The 6,637-nt window shown below is 41.2% G+C and overlaps 1 non-coding gene across 1 annotated transcript; it reads right to left on the bottom strand.

The window, feature by feature from the left end:
- Positions 1-4,784: 4,784 nt before the first annotated feature.
- On the bottom strand, positions 4,785-4,888 carry LOC112781853 (small nucleolar RNA R71). The gene has a single exon (XR_003192606.1). It is a non-coding gene; the product is annotated as a small nucleolar RNA R71 (small nucleolar RNA).
- Between the last annotated feature and the right edge of the window lie 1,749 nt (positions 4,889-6,637).

Below are 6,637 nucleotides of genomic sequence, written 5' to 3'. Positions count from 1 at the left end.
GACTTGTAAATGATGTCTTGGTAAAGGTTGAAGACCATTACGTCCCTGCTGATTTCATAGTTCTAGAGACTGGGAAGTGTATGGATGAATCCATCATCCTTGGCAGACCCTTCCTAGCCACAGCAAAAGCTGTGATTGATGTTGACAGAGGAGAATTGATCATTCAAGTGAATGGAGACTCCCTTGTGTTTAAAGCTCAAGGATATCCTTCTGTCACCATGGAGAGGAAGCATGAAGAGCTTCTCTCAATACAGAGTCAAACAGAGCCCCCACAGTCAAACTCTAAGTTTGGTGTTGGGAGGCCACAACCAAACTTTAAGTTTGGTGTTGAACCCCCACATTCAAACTCTAAGTTTGGTGTTGGGAGGTTCCAACATTGCTCTGAACATCTGTAAGGCTCCATGAGAGCTACTGTCAAGCTATTGACATTAAAGAAGTGCTTGTGGGAGGCAACCCAATCGTTACTATTCTATGTTAAATTTCTATTTTCCTTTGTTATTTTATGTTTTCTGTAGGTTGATGATCATGTGAAGTCACAAAAACAATTGAAAAAGCAAAAACAAAGTGAAAAATAGAATGAAAAATAGAACACCCTGGAGGAGACAGTTACTGGCGTCTAAACGCCAGTAAAGGTAGCAGAATGGGCGTTAAACGCCTAGTCTGGCACCATTCTGGGCGTTTAACGCCAGAAAAGGGCACCAGACTGGCGTTTAACACCAGGAATGGGCAAGAAGCTAGCGTTAAACGCCAGAAATGGGTAGCAGCCTGGTGTTTAACGCTAGGATTGGCAGAAAAGGGCGTTTTGTACGCCACTTAGTGCAGGGATGAGATATCCTACCTACCCCACCACTCTCTTTCTTCTTCACCCATTCACCAATCACCTCAATACCTCTTCCCCAAAACCCCTCACCTATCAAATCCCACCATTCTCTTCACCACTCACATCCATCCTTTATAAAACCCCACCTACCTCACCATTCAAATTCAAACCATTTTGCCTCCCAAACGCACCCTCTATAGCCGAACCATACACACCCTTCTCACCCCTATATAAACCCATCTTCACTCCTTCATTTTCACAAAACCTAAATAACACTTCTCCCCCTTGGCCGAATCACAAACCCTACTCCATCTCCTCTATTTCTTCTTCTTCTACTCTCTTCTTTCTTCTTTTGCTCGAGGACGAGCAACCTTCTCAGTTTGGTGTGGTAAAAGCTAAAGCTTTTTGTTTTTCCATAACCATTTATGGCATCGAAAGTCGGAGAAACCTCTAGAAAGAGGAAAGAGAAGCCAAAAGCTTCCACCTCCGAGTCACGGGAGATGGAGAGATTCCTCTCAAGGGTGCATCAAGACCACTTCTATGAAGTTGTGGCCAAGAAGAAAGTGATCCCCGAGGTCTCTTTTAAGCTCAAAAAGGGTGAATATCCGGAGATCCGACATGAGATCCGAAGAAGAGGTTGGGAAGTTCTCACCAACCCCATTCAACAAGTCGAAATCTTAATGGTTCAAGAGTTCTATGCCAATGCATGGATCACCAAGAACCATGATCAAAGTATGAATCCGGACCCTAAGAATTGGCTTACAATGGTGATGCCAAGGCATCATAGGCTAGTTTCACTAGCATTTTTCTGTTAGTTTTAGTTGTTTTATGCATTTTCTTGAGCTTAAAGTAACCAAAAATGGTTAAATGAAGAACAAAGTAATGAACCATCCAAACAATATGATTTTAATGCAAATTCCATGAGTTTTAGTTATATTACTTAAATGCTATGAATGGAAGATTTCTCATGAAATTTTGCAAGACTTTGATGCAATTGTTTGGATGATTTCAGGGAAGAAGAGGCTAAGCAAGGAAGCAACAAAATCAATAAAGGAAGCTGGAATATCACATGTGGAGTTTAAGTTCCAGTTTAAGCCTAAACTGGAGCTTAAACGCCAAAATCATGAAGGATAAAGAATGCTGGGATTGAAGTTTAACCTCCAGTTTGACCTCAAACTGGAGGTTAAACGCCAGAATGAGTATGCCACCCAGGGAGGAGTTCCACGTTTAACCTCCAGTTTGACCTCAAACTGGAGGTTAAACGCCAGAACCAGGAAGAGTACCAGGGAGCCATTCCACGTTTAAGCTCCAGTTTGACTCAAACTGGAGCTTAAACGTGTTCGATAGCTTTTCTACTCCAGGGTTGCTCTCTCCATTTCCACGTTTAACCTCCAGTTTGACCTCAAACTGGAGGTTAAACGTGTTCGACACCTCCAGGGCTACCATTCTAAGCTTCCACGTTTAACCTCCAGTTTGACCTCAAACTGGAGGTTAAACGTGTTCGACCTCCAGTATGCCTCCACCCTTTTCCACGTTTAACCTCCAGTTTGACCTCAAACTGGAGGTTAAACGTGTTCGACCTCCAGGGCTGCCCTTCCTATCTCCACGTTTAAGCTTCAGTTTAACCTTAAACTGAAGCTTAAACGTGTTCGACTACATGACTCTCCAGGGCTACCTTCTTCCATTTCCACGTTTAAGCTTCAGTTTAACCTTAAACTGAAGCTTAAACGTGCTTCTACAAAAGGCCTCACTGGAAGTGTCTGGCGTTTAAGCTGCAGTTTAAGCTTAAACTACAACTTAAACGCCACTCTTGGAAAAGGTTTCTGGGCCAAAAATATTGTGATTTAAGTTAGTCTTTGAGCACAAATATTAACTTAAACTTACTTTGGTATGAAACCCAATTGAATATCATGGTTTATGGGATTGGGCCTGAAGGATTGATGAGTTTGAAATCTCAATTTATTGAGTCATGTGTCATTATTTGATTATCACTAAGTTGGCTCAATAAATGTTACAGGATTTGGATCAACAACCTCATCAAGATTATGGATCATAAACCCAAGGCAAAAGGAAAGCAAGGAGAGGCCTCAAAGCCCAAGAAGCACAACTGAAGCTCAATATAGAAAGTGTATAAATAGGATAGAAGTTAAGTTAGAGTGGACTTTTACTTTTCACTTTTAGCTAGTTTTCCTTTTCTTTGTAATTGAATTCAGAGCTATGATTCACTAAACCCCCTTTCATTGGGTTAGGGAGCTCTATTGTAATTCAATGAATCAATAATAGTTTATCTTCTTCTTCAATCTTTTCTCTTGAATTTTGTTAGAAAGCTTCTCGATCTAATTCCATTGAGTAGTTGTCTTGGGAAAGAAACTACTCATACTTGGAATCCTTCGGAGCCTTGGGAAAGGAATGAAGGATTCATGCTAGAGAAGCTTTCTCACAGTGGATTGGATTGGGGTTTGGATGGATATTGTGACATGTAATCCTACCAAATTGTGGTTCATGAAATTGTGTGGTATAATCAGTGATCAAGCATCATCTCTTCTTATGAACATTTAAACCAAGGGATTGGGAATTTGTTTGTTTTTAGAGAGCATTGGTGAGCCAAGGAATTGGGATCCAATCATATAAGATTGCCAAGCAAAATTCAATGAACGCATTGGTTGAGGAAGAGATAAACATATTTTGATTCGGAGATCTCAATATCTCCTATAACCCAATGAATTCCCCATTTCTGATTTCCACTTTCTCTTTACATTCTGCAACTCAATTCTTGCAATCACCCCCATTCCCTTTTAATTTCAGCAATTTACATTCTGCTCTTTAATTCATGCAATTTAAGATTCAGCCATTTAATTTTCTTGTCATTTACTTTTCCCGCCAATTTTACATTCCGCAATTCTCATCTCAAATCTTGATTCAGCTCAACTAGAACACACTTCTAATCCGAATTGCTCACTCAACCAATCCTTGTGGGATTCGACCTCACTCTATTGTGAGTTTTTACTTGACGACGATAACCGGTGCACTTGCCGGAAGGAATTTTGCCGATCGTGCAATTTCCTAAATCGTAGCATAACAAGTTTATGTGCATCAAGTTTATGGCGCCGTTGCCGGGGATTGGTTTTCGATTGACAATTCTCAAATTGGAAGCTAACTAGATTGAGCAATTTTCTCTTGCTTTGTTAATTCTGTTCAAGATACTTGTTGAATTTTAATTTCTGCACTTGGTTACATGCTTTCCTTCTTTATGCCTTTAAATTCATGCAACTAACTCACTGACTCACTAACTGTTTGAATTAATTCCTCAATTGAGCTAACCATACTCTTCCATTAACCAAGAGTATTTCACTTGTTTGTGTTTGAGCTGTGTTCTTGTATGACAGGTAGGAGAGGAGAGACATCAACTCCTCCATATACCGAACCAGAGAGGACCCTTCATAGACTTAGAAGGGAAGCAAGAGGGAAGAGAGTAGTGGGAGAAGAGGAATCTGAAGGAGAATCTGAGGACAATTTTGAGGAAGCTTTAGATCTCAACATGGATAGAGAAGTTCACAACCATGAGAGAGCTGATGGAAACGATGCCATCCCTGAGAGGAGGGTTCTTAGTTCATACATAAACCCAACCTCTGGGAATTGTGGTAGTAGCATCCAGAAACCACCCATTCAGGCCAACAATTTTGAGCTCAAGCCACAGCTAATATCACTTGTGGAAAATCATTGTTCCTTTGGAGGAAGTGCTAATGAAGACCCAAACCAACATCTCACAAAATTCCTGAGAATTTGTGACACTGTGAAGTCCAATGGAGTCCAGGAAGATGCCTATAAACTGCTTTTGTTCCCATTTTCACTTAGGGACAAAGCAGCTAAGTGGCTGGAATCATTCCCAAGGGGGAGTCTAACAACATGGGATGAGGTGGAAAGCAAGTTTCTGGCACGTTTCTACCCTCCACAAAAGGTCAATAGGCTTCGATCTGAGGTTCAGACTTTTAGACAACAAGATGGTGAAACTCTCTACGAGGCATGGGAGAGATTCAAGGACTTGACAAGGAAATGCCCACCAAACATGTTCCATGATTGGGTGCAACTGCACATCTTCTATGATGGGCTCTCTTATGAATCAAGGAAGGCTGTAGACCATTCATCAGGAGGTTCATTGAACAGGAAAAAGACTGTGGAAGAAGCCATTGAAGTGATCGAGACAGTGGCTGAGAATGAGTACTACTATGCATCAGAAAGGCACAACACTAAGGGAGTCATGGAGCTGAACCATGTTGATACAATTCTAGCCCAAAACAAGGTGTTTGCCAAGCAACTAGCAGAGCTTACCAGGCAATTAGAAACAAAGCAAGTGGCTGCAATACACACACAAGATCAAGAGGAAGTAGGCATTGAAGGAGGTGATTGGGATGAGGCTAACTATGTGGGAAACCAACAAAGGCAATCATATGATCCACATTCCAACACTTACAACCCAGGCTGGAGAAACCACCCAAACTTTGGGTGGGGAAACCAACAAACCCCACCACAAAACCACAAACCTTACAACCACAACCAACATAACAATTCCACATACCAAAACTCCAACCAAAGATCATACCAAGCCACACAAAACACTTACCACCAACCATCATATCATGGCCAAAATAATCAACATACCCAACCTAATCCGAACCAACAATTTCAAGATCAATTAAACCGGATAGAAGGAATGCTTGCAACCATGAGCCAAGACATAATTGAATTGAAAGCTTTTAAGGAAGAAGTAAATTCTAACTTGCAAAACCAAGGAGATGCCATCCAGAAGCTAGAAAATCAAATTTTGTATTTGACTAAGCAAGCCCCTGGGACAAGCGGTTCTCATGCTGCCAAGGCTATTGCAAGGGAGGAATGTAAGGCCATAACCCTCAGAAGTGGAAAGAATCTAAAGGAGATTTCAAGGGAAACCACAGAGGATGAAGCAAAGGAAAATGTGAAAGACAAAGAACAAGGACAATCTGTTACACCGTTTGCAACAAAAGAAAAAGAAAAAGAGGTCTTGAAGCCTTACACACCTAAAGCACCTTATCCTCAACGTTTGATGAAAAGTGAAAAGGATGGCCAATTCTCCAGGTTCTTGGAGATTTTCAAGAAGCTTCAAATCAACATTCCCTTTGCTGAGGCAATAGAGCAAATGCCACTCTATGCAAAATTCTTAAAAGAATTAATGACCAAGAAGAGAAGCTGGAGAAATGAGGAAACTGTGTTGTTAACTGAAGAATGCAGTGCCATCATTCAGCACAAATTGCCTCAGAAATTGAAGGACCCAGGCAGTTTCCAAATCCCCTGCATTATAGGAGAAGTCATGGTGGAGAAGGCCTTGTGTGACTTAGGGGCCAGCATCAATTTGATGTCGCTAACAATGATGAGAAGAATGAAGATTGAGGAAGCCAAACCAACAAGAATGGCCCTCCAATTGGCAGATCGAACTTTTAAATTCCCTCATGGGATAGTTGAGGATTTGTTGGTGAAAGTGGGAGAATTTATATTTCCTGCTGATTTTGTAGTGTTAGATATGGAGGAAGAAGCCAAAGCTTCAATAATTCTGGGAAGACCCTTCCTAGCTACTGCTGGAGCCATCATAGATGTACAAAAGGGTGAACTCACTCTTAGACTACATGATGAGAAATTGGTGTTTAATGTATTCAAGGCAATGAGCTATCCATCAGAATCACTAAGGGAATGCATGAGGGTTGATGTAGTGGACATTGCAGTACAAGAAACTTTTGAGGAAACAATAAAGGAAGTGGCAGAGGAGGAGTTCACCAAGGATATTGA

Source organism: Arachis hypogaea, chromosome 19 (genome assembly GCF_003086295.3).
Source record: "Arachis hypogaea cultivar Tifrunner chromosome 19, arahy.Tifrunner.gnm2.J5K5, whole genome shotgun sequence".
Classification (NCBI taxonomy): Eukaryota; Viridiplantae; Streptophyta; class Magnoliopsida; order Fabales; family Fabaceae; genus Arachis; species Arachis hypogaea.
The sequence above is the reverse complement of the archived record's forward strand: the minus strand, read 5'-3'. Positions and strand labels throughout refer to the sequence as shown.